Source organism: Ranitomeya imitator, chromosome 4 (assembly GCF_032444005.1).
Source record: "Ranitomeya imitator isolate aRanImi1 chromosome 4, aRanImi1.pri, whole genome shotgun sequence".
NCBI classification, from domain to species: domain Eukaryota; kingdom Metazoa; phylum Chordata; class Amphibia; order Anura; family Dendrobatidae; genus Ranitomeya; species Ranitomeya imitator.
The window spans coordinates 664,882,375-664,898,653 of record NC_091285.1 but is presented as its reverse complement, the minus strand read 5'-3'; the positions used below and the strand labels follow the sequence as shown (position 1 = coordinate 664,898,653).

Here is a 16,279-nt window from a genome sequence, read left to right as displayed (position 1 = left end):
TGATGTTGATGCGTTTTTCCTGGCGCTTGGATTGCTTTATGACGAACCTAATTCAGTGGATCAGGCAGAGAAAATCTTGCTGGCTCTGTGTCAGGGTCAGGATGAAGCGGAGATATATTGTCAGAAGTTTAGAAAGTGGTCTGTGCTCACTCAGTGGAATGAATGTGCCCTGGCAGCAATCTTCAGAAAGGGTCTCTCTGAAGCCCTTAAGGATGTCATGGTGGAGTTTCCCATGCCTGCTGGTCTGAATGAGTCTATGTCCTTGGCCATTCAGATCGATCGACGCTTGCGTGAGCGTAAAGCTGTGCACCATTTGGCGGTACTATCTGAGCATGGGCCTGAGCCTATGCAATGTGATAGGACTTTGACCAGAGCTGAACGGCAAGAACACAGACGTCGGAATGGGCTGTGTTTTTACTGTGGTGATTCCACTCATGCTATCTCCGATTGTCATAAGCGCACTAAGCGGTTCGCTAGGTCTGCCACCATTGGTATGGTACAGTCTAAATTTCTGTTGTCTGTTACTCTGATTTGCTCTTTGTCATCCTATTCTGTTATGGCATTTGTGGATACAGGCGCTGCCCTGAATTTGATGGACTTGGAGTATGCTAGGCGCTGTGGTTTTTTCTTGGAGCCCTTGCAGTATCCTATTCCATTGAGAGGAATTGATGCTACGCCTTTGGCCAAGAATAAGCCTCAGTATTGGACCCAATTGACCATGTGCATGGCTCCTGCACATCAGGAGGATATCCGCTTTCTGGTGTTGCATAATCTGCATGATGTGGTCGTTTTGGGGTTGCCATGGCTACAGGTTCATAATCCAGTATTGGACTGGAAGTCTATGTCTGTGTCCAGCTGGGGTTGCCAGGGGGTACATGGTGATGTTCCATTTTTGTCTATTTCGTCTTCCACTCCTTCTGAAGTTCCAGAGTTTTTGTCGGATTATCGGGATGTATTTGATGAGCCCAAAGCCAGTGCCCTACCTCCTTATATCCCTATTATCATAGGGATTGCGATTGTGCAATTAATTTGATTCCTGGTAGTAAGTTTCCTAAGGGCCGATTGTTCAATTTATCTGTGCCAGAACACGCCGCTATGCGGAGTTATATAAAGGAATCCTTGGAGAAGGCCATATTCGCCCGTCGTCATCACCGTTAGGAGCAGGGTTTTTTTTGTGGCCAAGAAGGATGGTTCTTTGAGACCTTGTATTGATTACCGCCTTCTTAATAAAATTACAGTCAAATTTCAGTATCCTTTGCCGTTGCTGTCTGATTTGTTTGCTCGTATTAAAGGGGCTAGTTGGTTCACCAAGATGGATCTTCGAGGGGCGTATAATCTTGTGCGTATTAAACAAGGCGATGAATGGAAACCAGCATTTAATACGCCCGAGGGCCATTTTGAGTACCTGGTTATGCCATTCGGGCTTTCCAATGCTCCATCAGTATTTCAGTCCTTTATGCATGACATCTTCCGAGAGTACCTGGATAAATTCCTGATTGTGTATTTGGATGATATTTTGGTATTTTCGGATGATTGGGAGTCTCATGTGAAGCAGGTCAGAATGGTGTTCCAGGTCCTTCATGCGAATTCCTTGTTTGTGAAGGGGTCAAAGTGTCTCTTTGGAGTTCAGAAGGTTTCATTTTTGGTGTTCATTTTTTCCCCTTCTACTATCGAGATGGACCCTGTTAAAGTTCAGGCCATTTACGATTGGACTCAGCCGACATCTGTGAAGAGCCTGCAAAAGTTCCTGGGCTTTGCTAATTTTTATCGGCGCTTCATCGCTAATTTTTCTACTGTTGCTAAACCGTTGACTGATTTGACCAAGAAGGGTGCTGATATGGTCAATTGGTCTTCTGCGGCTGTAGAGGCTTTTCAGGAGTTGAAGCGTCGTTTTTCTTCTGCCCCTGTGTTGTGCCAGCCAGATGTTTCGCTTCCGTTTCAGGTTGAGGTTGATGCTTCTGAGATTGGAGCAGGGGCTGTTTTGTCGCAAAGAAGTTCTGATGGCTCGGTGATGAAGCCATGTGCTTTCTTTTCTAGAAAGTTTTTGCCTGCTGAGCGTAACTATGATGTTGGTAATCGTGAATTGTTGGCCATGAAGTGGGCATTCGAGGAGTGGCGTCATTGGCTGGAAGGAGCCAAGCATCGCGTGGTGGTCTTGACAGATCACAAGAATTTGACTTATCTTGAGTCTGCCAAACGGTTGAATCCGAGACAGGCTCGATGGTCGTTATTTTTCTCCCGTTTTGATTTTGTGGTTTCGTACCTTCCGGGCTCTAAGAATGTGAAGGCTGATGCCCTGTCAAGGAGTTTTGTGCCTGACTCTCCGGGTGTTCCTGAGCCGGCGGGTATTCTCAAAGAGGGGGTAATTTTGTCTGCCATCTCCCCTGATTTGCGGCGGGTGCTGCAAAAATTTCAGGCTGATAGACCTCCGTTGCCCAGCGGAGAAACTGTTTGTCCCTGATAGATGGACTAGTAGAGTTATCTCTGAGATTCATTGTTCAGTGTTGGCTGGGCATCCTGGAATCTTTGGTACCAGAGATTTGGTGGCTAGATCCTTCTGGTGGCTGTCTTTGTCGCGGGATGTGCATTCTTTTGTGCAGTCCTGTGGGACTTGTGCTCGGGCTAAGCCCTGCTGTTCTCGTGCCAGTGGGTTGCTTTTGCCCTTGCCGGTCCCGAAGAGGCCCTGGACGCATATTTCTATGGATTTTATTTCGGATCTCCCCGTCTCTCAAAAGATGTCGGTCATTTGGGTGGTTTGTGATCGCTTTTCTAAGATCGTCCATTTGGTACCTTTGTCTAAATTGCCTTTCTCCTCTGATTTGGTGCCATTATTTTTCCAGCATGTGGTTCGTTTACATGGTATCCCGGAGAACATCGTTTCTGACAGAGGTTCCCAGTTTGTTTCAAGGTTTTGGCGATCCTTTTGTGCTAGGATGGGCATTGATTTGTCTTTTTCCTCGGCTTTCCATCCTCAGACAAATGGCCAAACCGAACGAACTAATCAAACTTTGGAAACATATTTGAGATGCTTTGTTTCTGCTGATCAGGATGATTGGGTGTCCTTTTTGCCGTTGCCTGAGTTCGCCCTTAATAATCGGGCCAGCTCGGCTACTTTGGTTTCGCCGTTTTTCTGCAATTCTGGTTTCCATCCTCGTTTCTCTTCAGGGCAGGTTGAGTCTTCAGACTGTCCTGGTGTAGATACTGTGGTGGATGGGTTGCAGCAGATTTGGGCTCATGTGGTGGACAATTTGACATTGTCCCAGGAGAAGGCTCAACGTTTCGCTAACCGCCGGCGCTGTGTGGGTCCCCGACTTCGTGTTGGGGATTTGGTTTGGTTGTCGTCTCGTTATGTTCCTATGAAGGTTTCCTCTCCTAAGTTTAAGCCTCATTTCATTGGTCCGTATAAGATTTCTGAGGTTATCAATCCTGTGTCATTTCGTTTGGCCCTTCCTGCTTCTTTTGCCATCCATAATGTGTTCCATAGGTCGTTATTGCGGAGAGACGTGGCGCCTGTGGTTCCATCCGTTGATCCTCCTGCCCCGGTGTTAGTTGAGGGGGAGTTGGAGTATGTGGTGGAGAAGATTTTGGATTCTCGTGTTTCGAGACGGAAACTCCAGTACCTGGTCAAGTGGAAGGGTTATGGTCAGGAAGATAATTCCTGGGTTTTTGCCTCTGATGTTCATGCTGCCGATCTGGTTCGTGCCTTTCATTTGGCTCATCCTGGTCGGCCTGGGGGCTCTGGTGAGGGTTCGGTGACCCCTCCTCAAGGGGGGGTACTATTGTGAATTCTGTTGTCGGGCTCCCTCCTGTGGTCATGAATGGTACTTCGGCTGGTTCTGTCCATGGACTTCCTCTGATGGGTGTTTCTGAGTTTCCTTTCACAGGTGACGAGGTTAATTCATTAGCTGCTGCTCTATTTAACTCCACTTAGATCTTTGCTCCATGCCACCTGTCAATGTTCCAGTATTGGTCTAGTTCACTCCTGGATCGTTCTTGTGACCTGTCTTCCCATCAGAAGCTAATTTCCAGCTTGTATTTCTTTGGTTTGCTATTTTTCTGTCCAGCTTGCTATTTTATTTGTTGTCTTGCTTGCTGGAAGCTCTGGGACGCAGAGGGAGCGCCTCCGCACCGTGATTCGGTGCGGAGGGTCTTTTTGCGTCCTCTGCGTGGTCTTTTTGTAGGTTTTTGTGCTGACCGCAAAGTAACCTTTCCTATCCTCGGTCTGTTCCGTAAGTCGGGCCTCACTTTGCTTAATCTATTTCATCTCTGTGTTTGTATTTTCATCTTTACTCACAGTCATTATATGTGGGGGGCTGCCTTTTCCTTTGGGGAATTTCTCTGAAGCAAGGTAGGCTTTATTTTTCTATCTTCAGGGCTAGCTAGTTTCTTAGGCTGTGCCGAGTTGTATAGGGAGCGTTAGGCGCAATCCACGGCTATTTCTAGTGTGGTTGATAGGTTTAGGGATTGCGGTCAGCAGAGTTCCCACGTCCCAGAGCTCGTCCTTTATTATCAGTAACTATCAGGTCATTCCGTGTGCTCTTAACCACCAGGTCCATTATTGTCCTGACCACCAGGTCATAACAGTCCTGCATGTGTAGAAAAATAATGAAAATGTTGATTTGCACTTTGAGGGTTAATGATAGTATACCCTTAGAGGTACCTGCACTTAGTAGATAGTATACCTGTATGGGTAATTGTGTTTCATAGATAGATAGTACTTGTTTTCAATTTGCCTTAAAAAGTCGTACGCACTATGTAAATATGTTATTGTTTGCAACGTTCAAGTGTTCTCACCTCCCATAAAGGGAAGCACAGTTCTAATAACTTGTTTTACAGCATTTCAAAAATTTGCATGTCTTTTGCTAATGTCTTGTTGATTTCTTTTCTCAGACCCGAAGTACTGGATTAAACAGGGGGGGGGTGCAGCGCCTCAGGGTCCTGGTCGTTGCAGTAATGTCATTCTTCCACCAGGGGGAGTGATGTTAGGTCTGAAGGCAATAAAGGAGATCTCTTTACCAGGTATCACAAACCACACAACACACTTCACACTCCAGGCCGCCAGGGGGAGCCATGCTTCTATCTATTAGGGCACTCCTCACAATTAGGTAAAACTGATGGCTTGGATAGGAAGTTAGGCAGAATCTGACTGGGCTTCACCCAGGCAGCACCTGTCAGGCAGACAGGGGAAAGGAGGAACATCAAACAGCTGCAGACAGAGAGGTCCCTGACAGAGGTGGGATCCTGTCAGAGGCCTAGATAGAGGGTTACGGAGCTGCACCTTCCCCACGTGCGGCAGCATCCTAAGAAAGGACATGAAGGGAATTGCGTTGCTGAGAGTGAGAAACGAAGTCATAGCACAAGGAGAGGAATCCAGAGGGAGTTCTGCCCTGCAATAGGCTGCCTCCATATGAGGCGCAGAAGTCGGTAGCCAGAACACCGAGGGAGTAAGGATCTCTATGCTTTACTTCAGAGACTGGCAGGACAGTTAATTCCACCTTGGCTGCCCGACCTTATACCCAGGAGGCACGGTGGCAAGTTATGGGTGCTGGGGCGTCGTAGGGTCCCTGTAAAAAGCCTCTGGCCATCAGTCATGCGGGTTTGTCCTATCCTATCCATCAGGGGGACAGAGAGAAAGAGAAATTACATCTACGATAGTTGTGAGGACCTCACCGAGAAGCTCAGCAGGGAGGAACTACAACACTCAGGCGCTGGAGGAGGGCTGCTGATTTCCACCTGGATGGGGGGACTCTGGATTTGCATTCTGACCGGCCAAACTCTGCCTGCCCTGTGGTCTGGTGCTCTGGACTGTGGACACTGAAGCCTTCAGTACAGGTAAAGAGACTACAATCTTGTGTCCTCGTTCTTTACTGCGCCTCACACTATCCATCATCTACACTCTGGGAAGTCCTGGGGACACACTTCACCTGTGGGAAGGTATACCATCTAGCTGCCCTAACATCAGTCCAGCGGAACCCTAAGCAGCATCGGTCACCCTGACCGAATACCACAGGTGGCGTCACGAACATTTCCCCTTTAAAGACCTTTCCCCCATTTATTAACGGATGTCCCCTAGGGCCACGGACCGGGTCAGCCACCGTGACATCCCCACTGAGAACCGAAGGACCCGGTACCGAGTACCCCACTGCCCTACTGGGGGCGCTCCACTATCTAGTAGGCATTTATGGCATATCATTTTGATATACCTGAAATGTGTCAAATGTTTTCCCTCTAAATTTTATTTGGATAGTATATAGGAAAGGCCTGAGGGAACTGTTTGGTGAAGGCCCTTAGGGAATTGCCCCTGTTGCGCTCCCTATAAACCAATCCTGGTCATGGATTGACAAGTTGACTTTTTATTTTTCCTGAACAACATAAAAAAATCAGAGATAGACAATATTTTTTATGGACACATGGCAAAACTATAATAAATCATTATTCATACAAGTGATTCATGTCTGCAGCTCATAATTCTGATATGAAAACATCACCTGCATTCACTGTAAATTGTAAAATGTTGATAATTTCAGTAAAAATAATCTGTAAAAGTTTTTTATAAAATCATGGGACGTTTTCAATATTTTTTATGAACAGGGCAAAAAAGTGTCCTATTTTTTTTTTTGGACTGTCTGGGAATTTCTGGATAGTTGGAAACCTAGATCCTGCTCCACAGCCAGCGTCAAAAGCTGATTCCAGGTGTGATGTGTGTGCATCCTGTCTATTATCAGGTTACCATTGTGTACAATCAGTACACAGGGTGAGTGAGGCACAGGATCCACATGCCCGTGTGCCCTCCCCTTTATAACACTCACTGCTTGGCTGTGCCCTGTCATGTGCATCTGACCTCTCCTCCATAGACAGGACACCTGTGGCTGCTGCTGATACTACAGGTATTATAACTCACTATTCATTAGATGCTATAGATTCTTTATAGACTAGTCCTTCGTTATATACTATATTGTCTGCTTTATTATTATTGTTATTTCTTTTTAGAGCACCATTGGTCCCATTGTGCTACACATGAGGAGAGGTTACATACAAAATACAGATATAAATTACACTGAACAAACTGACAATGACAGACTGGCACAGAGGGGAGAGGACCCTCGTGGGCTTAGAGTCTACAGGGTGATGGGGAATTAGACAGTAGGTCGGGGGTTGCAGCAGCTCCGGTGGTTGTGACGTAACAGTGGGGTCATTGCAGGTTGTAGATCATCCTGAAGAGATGAGTTCTCACGTTCTGACAGAAGGTCCTGAATGTGGTGGATAATCAGACGTGTTGGGGCACAGAATTCCAGAGGATGGGGGATACTCGGGAGAAGTCTTTGAGGTGATTGGATGAGGAATGTACAATTGTGGAGGAGAGAAGGAGGTCTTGGGAGGACCGGAGATTACTCTCTGATCTGTCACATTCTCTTTATTACATTTTCACTTACCTACATTACAATATTCATATTCTCACTTTTTATTGGAACTTATCTGCTGTTCTTGTAAAGGGTGTCTCAGTAGTTCCTAAATTATTTGAAGATTAGAGGGATTGTCTGGGACTAAGCTTTTTTTTTTTTTTTAAATAACTTTATACTCTAATATTTTGTATCCTCCTGGATCTGCTGCTCTTGCTAACATGACACCCTTGTCTCTTGGTCCCCTCTTGCGGCGACATGCTTGATCACGTGACAGAGGACATGGCCTTTTCATAATTGTGACGTGATGCACACAGGACATTACGAACTAGGATAGTGAAAAGAACATAGTTAGCAAGGCTGAAAAAAGACATTTGTCCATCCAGTTCAGCCTATATTCCATCATAATAAATCCCCAGATCTACGTCCTTCTAAAGAACCTAATAACTGTAAGATTCAATATTGTTGCACTCCAGGAAGACATCCAGGCCTCTCTTGAACCCCTCGACTGAGTTCGCCATCACCACCTCCTCAGGCAAGGAATTCCAGATCCTCACTGCCCTAACAGTAAAGAATCCTCTTCTATGTTGGTGGAAAAACCTTCTCTCCTCCAGACGCAGAGAATGCCCCCTTGCGACCGTCACCTTCCTTGGTATAAAAAGATCCTCAGAGAGATATTTGTATTGTCCCCTTATATACTTATACATAGTTATTAGATCGCCCCTCAGTCGTTTTTGTTCTTGACTAAATAATCCAAATTTTGCTAATCTCTCTGAATATTTTAGTTCTCCCATCCCCTTTATTAATTTTGTTGCCCTTCTTTGTACTCACTCTAGTTTCACTTTATCCTTCCTGAGCACCGGTGCCCAAAACTGGACACAGTACTCCATGTGCGGTCTAACTAGGGATTTGTACAGAGGCAGTATAATTCTCTCATCATGTGTATCCAGACCTTTTGTAATGCACCCCATGATCCTGTTTGCCTTGGCAGCTGCTGCCTGGCACTGGCTGCTCCAGGTAAGTTTATCGTTAACTAGGATCCCCAAGTCCTTCTCTATGTCAGATTTACCTAGTGGTTTCCCATTCAGTGTGTAATGGTGATATTGATTCCTTCTTCCCATGTGTATAACCTTACATTTATCATTGTTAAACCGCATCTGCCACCTTTTCGACCCAAGTTTCCAACTTATCCAGATCCATTTGTAGCAGAATACTATCTTCTCTTGTATTGACTGCTTTACATAGTTTTGTATCATCTGCAAATATCGTTATTTTACTGTGTAAACCTTCTACCAGATCGTTAATAAATATGTTGAAGAGAAAAGGTCCCAACACCGACCCCTATGGTATCCCACTGGTCACCGCAACCCAGTTAGAGAATATACCATTTATAACCACCATCTGCTTATAACCACCTTTCTCAAGCTTGAGAAGGGACACTTCATGTTCGAAACGCGTAGCCATTTATCATGCTACATCATGTCTGTCATCATCTTTCTTTTTAATTTTGATAAAGAAAATTGAATTTTATAAGAAGCTCGAACAACACTTATTTTTTTGATTACCGCACGTGAGAATACACGGGTTCCGCGCTTCTATACGCTGCATGCTGCTGCAGGTGAGCTGGTTATTTTTTTCCTTTTTGTATAAGAAATAATGGTTTATCTATTATATTACTTAGTTCTCTTAGTACTCGTGGGTGTATGCCATCCGGACCCGGAGATTTATGTATTTTAATCTTATTTAGCCGGTTTCGCACCTCTTCTTGGGTTAGATTGGTGACCCTTAATATAGGGTTTTCTTTGTCTCTCGGCATTTCACTTAGCATTTCATTTTCCACCTTGAATACTGTGGAGAAGAAGATGTTTTATTTATTAGCTTTTTCCTCGTCATCTAAACCATTCTTTCCTCACAATTTTTTAAGGGGCCTACACTTTCATTTATGATTCTTTTACTATTGATATAGTTGAAGAACAGTTTAGGTCTAAAAGTGCAACTCCTTTGGTTGGATTCTGCTCCAATTGCGAAAGATAATTTTTCTTGGTTATTAGCAGAAACCTGTTGCCTTTATGGGTTTCAATGATCTCTGTTTTCCAGTTAGTATCCGGGTAGTTAAAGGGCTTGTCCACTACTTTCAATTAACCCCCCAATGTACCCCCCCGGGGCCCCTAATGAATTGTGCCATTACCTTCTGTTGACGTTTTTGCCTGTGAGCGGCGCTATTCCGGCTGCTGAGTCTGGGTCACGTGACCCCCAGACTGCAGCCGCCGCTCATTTCCGCCGACGTCACGTCAATTTCCAGACTCTAGAAATTGACATGACGTCAGCAGCAGGCGTGACCATCCCCCACAGTCAGCAGTCACTCATCAAGAGTGACTGGGCTGTGGGCGGTGCTGGGGGCTGCCTGCAGGGCTGTGCTGGGGGCGGGCGGGGCTGTGTGTGCTCAGCTCACTGCTGCTGGGATCATGATGTGTGGGCAGGGCTGTGCTTCGGTCGCCGGGGGTCTGCCCGCCGGCGCCGTTGTTTTTGTGGACCGGCGCCGGTGTCTGCCCGCCGGCGCCGGTGTCTGCCCGCCAGCGCCGCTGTCTGCCCGCCGGCGCCGGTGTCTGCCCGCCGGCGTCTGCGTGTGTGTGTGTGCCGGCGCTGTGCGTGTGTGTGTGTGCCGTCACTGTGTGTGTGCAGGCATCATCCGATGGGACTACAAGTCCCATCGGGCTCTGCCTGCTACACTGACAGTGAGTGACACATTAGCCAATGATGGGACAGTAGTAGTCCCATCATCCGCCTAATGTGTTGAATGTAAAAAAAAATACATACACAGTACATACATACATACATACAGTGGGGCAAAAAAGTATTTAGTCAGTCAGCAATAGTGCAAGTTCCACCACTTAAAAAGATGAGAGGCGTCTGTAATTTACATCATAGGTAGACCTCAACTATGGGAGACAAACTGAGAAAAAAAAAATCCAGAAAATCACATTGTCTGTTTTTTTAACATTTTATTTGCATATTGTGGTGGAAAATAAGTATTTGGTCAGAAACAAAATTTCATCTCAATACTTTGTAATATATCCTTTGTTTTCAATGACAGAGGTCAAACGTTTTCTGTAAGTCTTCACAAGGTTGCCACACACTGTTGTTGGTATGTTGGCCCATTCCTCCATGCAGATCTCCTCTAGAGCAGTGATGTTTTTGGCTTTTCGCTTGGCAACACGGACTTTCAACTCCCTCCAAAGGTTTTCTATAGGGTTGAGATCTGGAGACTGGCTAGGCCACTCCAGGACCTTGAAATGCTTCTTACGAAGCCACTCCTTCGTTGCACTGGCGGTGTGCTTTGGATCATTGTCATGTTGAAAGACCCAGCCACGTTTCATCTTCAATGCCCTTGCTGATGGAAGGAGGTTTGCACTCAAAATCTCACGATATATGGCCCCATTCATTCTTTCATGTACCCGGATCAGTCGTCCTGGCCCCTTTGCAGAGAAACAGCCCCAAAGCATGATGTTTCCACCACCATGCTTTACAGTAGGTATGGTGTTTGATGGATGCAACTCAGTATTCTTTTTCCTCCAAACACGACAAGTTGTGTTTCTACCAAACAGTTCCAGTTTGGCTTCATCAGACCATAGGACATTCTCCCAAAACTCCTCTGGATCATCCAAATGCTCTCTAGCAAACTTCAGACGGGCCCGGACATGTACTGGCTTAACCCTGCTGTTCTGTTCGGTCTGGGGAGACCTATTTTGAACTTTGGTATTTTTTGGGGTGTTCAAGATGCGGTTCTGAAACTTGTGGTTGATTGACTTAAATGAGGATGGGTCGGTCGGCCACGGGTTTCAGAGCCGCATCTTGAATATTTTAAAGAATATTGAAGTTCAAAGTCGGTCATTTTTGACCAACAGAACAGCAGGGTTAAGCAGTGGGACACGTCTGGCACTGCAGGATCTGAGTCCATGGTGGCGTAGTGTGTTACTTATGGTAGGCCTTGTTACATTGGTCCCAGCTCTCTGCAGTTCATTCACTAGGTTCCCCCGCGTGGTTCTGGGATTTTTGCTCACCGTTCTTGTGATCATTCTGACTCCACGGGGTGGGATTTTGCGTGGAGCCCCAGATCGAGGGAGATTATCAGTGGTCTTGTATGTCTTCCATTTTCTAATTATTGCTCCCACTGTTGATTTCTTCACTCCAAGCTGGTTGGCTATTGCAGATTCAGTCTTTCCAGCCTGGTGCAGGGCTACAATTTTGTTTCTGGTGTCCTTTGACAGCTCTTTGGTCTTCACCATAGTGGAGTTTGGAGTCAGACTGTTTGAGGGTGTGCACAGGTGTCTTTTATACTGATAACAAGTTTAAACAGGTGCCATTACTACAGGTAATGAGTGGAGGAAAGAGGAGACTCTTAAAGAAGAAGTTACAGGTCTGTGAGAGCCAGAAATCTTGATTGTTTGTTTCTGACCAAATACTTATTTTCCACCATAATATGCAAAAAATATGATAAAAAAACAGACAATGTGATTTTCTGGATTTTTTTTCTCAGTTTGTCTCCCATAGTTGAGGTCTACCTATGATGTAAATTACAGACGCCTCTCATCTTTTTAAGTGGTGGAACTTGCACTATTGCTGACTGACTAAATACTTTTTTGCCCCACTGTACATACATACATACATACAACACACATCATGCGACGACATGCACCATGCGACATGCACCATGCAATGACATGCACCATGCGACATGCTGCATGCACCATGCGACGACATGCACCATGCGACGACATGCACCATGCGACATGCTGCATGCACCATGCGACAACATGCACCATGTGAAGACATGCGACATGCATCATGCGACGACATGCTACATGCACCATGCGACGACATGCACCATGCGACGACATGCGACATGCACCATGCGATGACATGCTACATGCACCATGCGACACACATCATGCACCATGCGATGACATGCACCATGCGACATGCTGTATGCACCATGCGACGACATGCAACATGCGACGATATGCGAGGACATGCGACATGCACCATGCGACGACATGCATCATGCACCATGCGACGACATGCACCATGCGACGACATGCTACATGCACCATGCGACGACATGCACCATGCGACGACATGCGACATGCACCGTGCGACGACATGCTACATGCACCATGCGACGACATGCATATGCGATGACATGCGACATGCACCATGCTACATGCACCATGTGACGACATGCACCATGTGACGACATGCGACATGCACCATGCGACATGCACCATGTGACGACATGCTACATGCACCATGCGACGACATATGACATGCATCATGCACCATGCGACGACATGCACCATGTGACATGCTGCATGCACCATGCGACGACATGCACCATGCGACGACATGCGGCATGAACCATGTGACAGCATGCACCATGCGACGACATGCACCATGCGACATGCACCATGCACCATGCGACGACATGCACCATGTGATGACATGCTACATGCACCATGCGACGACATGCGACATGCACCATGCGACATGCACCATGCGACGGCATGCTACATGCACCATGCGACGCCATGCATCATGCGACGACATGCTACATGCACCATGCGACGACATGCACATGCAACGACATGCGACATGCACCATGCGACGACATGCTACATGCACCATGCGACGACATGCACCATGCGACGACATGCGACATGCACCATGTGACATGCACCATGCGACGACATGCTACATGCACCATGCGACGACATGCATCATGCACCATTATTATTATTATTATTATTATACATTTTTATAGCGCCATTTATTCCATGGCGCTTTACATGTGAATACGGGGCAAATATAGACAAATACATTAAACATGAGCAGATAACAAGGCACACGAGTACATAAGGAGGGAGGACCCTGCCCGCGAGGGCTCACAGTCTGCAGGGGGTGGGTGAGGATACACTAGGAGAGGGAAGAGCTGGCTGTGCGGCTGTTCAGTAGGTTGAGGATCACTGCAGGCTGTAGGCTTGTCGGAAGAGATGAGTCTTCAGGTTCCATGCGACGACATGCACCATCCGACGACATGCACCATGCACCATGCGACAACATGCACCATGCGACGACATGCACCATGCACCATGTGGCGACATGCACCATGCGACGACATGCACCAGTATCCTTTCCTGTCCTATCTATCAAGCTAGACTGGCCTCCTATGCTAAAATCTGATTTCATTTCTGCGTATGTTATTTTCCCCTCCTCTCACCGTCAATATTTGTGGGGGGCTATCTTTCCTTTGGGGATTTTCTCTGAGGCAAGATAGGTTTCCTGTTTCCATCTTTAGGGGAAGTTAGATCTTAGGCTGTGCCGAGGGGTCTAGGGAGCGTCAGGTACCCCCCACGGCTATTTTTAGTTGCGCTGCTAGGTTCAGGGTTTGCGGTCAGTACAGATACCATCTCCTTTAGAGCTTGTCTCATGTTGTTCCTAAACCACCAGATCATAACAATACCCCCGCAATAGTATATAACACAGCCACATAGTATATAACACGGCCTCCCCCATAGAATATAATATACCTCCCATAGTATGTATCAAAGCCCGCATATAATATAGCACAACTTGCATAGTATATAGCACAGCCTGCATAATATAGCACAGCCCGCGTAGTAGTAGTATACAGCACAGCCCGTGTAGTAGTATACAGCACAGCCCGGGTCGTAGTATATACAGCACAGTCCGCGTAGTAGTATACACAGCACAGCCTGCGTAGTAGTATACACAGCACAGCCTGCGTAGTAGTATATACAGAACAGCCCGCGTAGTAGTATATACAGCACAGTCCGCGTAGTAGTATACACAGCACAGCCTGCGTAGTAGTATACACAGCACAGCCCACACAGTGGTATATACACAGCCCAGCCCACACAGTGGTATATACAGCACAGCCCACACAGTGGTATATACACAGCCCAGCCCACACAGTGGTATATACAGCACAGCCCACACAGTGGTATATACAGCACAATCCACATCTCATCCCCCCTATAATGGCTCCACAGTCCAGTCAAAAAAAAAAAACACTCTCCTCACCTTTCCTCTTGCCCGCGCTGCTCCTGTCTCCTGTCTCGGCGGCTGCAGTCTGCCCGGGACACAGCAGGTGTGCGATGATATGACGTCATCGCGCACCCGCAGTGTCAGAGGCAGAGCGGGGAATGATGGGAGAGGGAGCGTCAGCGGACGCTCTCTCCTCCATCATTGCATTGAACTATACCGGCGTCATAGACGCCGGTATAGTTGAATTCGGCGGCGGCACGGGTGGGAGTAGGGGGGAAAGAGTGCAGCGGCCCACTACTGGCACCGGCCCTTCTGGCATTTGCCAGAAGTGCCCGATGGCCAGTCCGGCCCTGGTCACCACCCACACACTTCCCTCCTCCTGAACTGCAGCGTTTCTCGGACCCACATCCGCAGCAAAACTGCAGATATTTGTTACATCTCAATGAAAGTCTAAGGCCGGAGTCACACTACAGCGAGATACGGCCGAGTCTCGCAGGTTAAATACAAGTTCTGGCACCGGCACTCCGGAGCGGAGCGTGCGGCTCCATGTATTGCTGTGCGGCCGCACGCTCTGCTCCAGAGTGCCGGTGCCAGAGCTTGGTTTTAACCTGCGAGACTCGGCCGTATCTCGCTGTAGTGTGATCCCGGTGTAAGGGTGCAGAAAAGCTGCAGTTCAGCACAAAAGAAGTGACATGCTGCGGAAAAAAAACAAACTGTGTTTCGGTGCGGCCTTTTCGCAGCATGTGCACAACAAGTCTGCGGCTCCCATAGACTTACATTGGTTGTGCACTACACTGTGGATTTGATGCAATTCCGTACAGCAAAAAGCACTGCGGATCTGCAATCAAATCCGCAACGTGTGCACACAGTCTTAGCATTTAGTGACCCTAGCAAAAAGGCAAGCAAAAAACAAGTGTGGGATTGCACTTTTTTTGCAATTTCATCGCACTTTGAATTTTTTTTCACATTTTCTGTTACACGACATGGTAAAACCAATGGTGTCGTTCAAAAGTAGAACTTGTCCCGCAAAAGATAAGCCCTCACGTGGCCACATTGACCGAAACATTATGGCTCTGAAAAGAAGGGGAGCGATAAACAAAAAAAGCTCCAGGGGTGAAGGGGTTTAGAAACATGGATATGGACATATCTACGGAAATAGATATATAGATATATCTGTATGTATCTATCTATCTATCTATCCCATATCTATCTAATTCTATCTATCTGTCTGTGTCTATCTATCTATCTATCTATCCCACATCCATCTATCTATCTATCTATTATCTATCATCTATCTATCTATCTATCTATCTATCTATCTATTTATCTATCTAATATCTATCTATCTATCATCTATCTATCTATCCCATATCTATCTATCTAATATCTATCTATCTATCTATCTATCTATCTATCTATCCCATATCTATTTATCTATCTATCTATCTATCTATCTATCTATCTATCCCATATCTATTTATTATCTATCTAGTATCTATCTATCTATTTATCTATCTAATATCTATCTATCTATCTATCTATTTATCTATCTAATATCTATCTATTTATCTCATATCTATCTATCTATCTATCTATCTATCCCATATCTATCTATCTAGTATCTATCTATCTATTTATCTATCTAATATCTATCTATCTATTTATCTATCTAATATCTATCTATCCCATATCTATCTATCTATCTATCTATCTATCTATCTATCTATCTATCTATCTATCTATCCCATATCTATCTATCTATTATCTATCTATCTATCTATCTATCTATCTATCTATCTATCTAATATTTATCTATC

General features: G+C 46.0%; 1 protein-coding gene across 1 annotated transcript in view; it reads left to right on the top strand.

Annotated features, from left to right (window-relative positions):
• Window positions 1-6,834: 6,834 nt before the first annotated feature.
• Window positions 6,835-16,279, top strand: part of LOC138674341 (beta-1,3-galactosyltransferase 2-like) — a 27,960-nt gene continuing 18,515 nt past the window's right edge. Inside the window, exon 1 of the mRNA XM_069762198.1 lies at window positions 6,835-6,887. The gene's annotated coding sequence lies outside the window, so the exon portion shown is untranslated. The remainder of the gene's footprint in view (window positions 6,888-16,279) is intronic.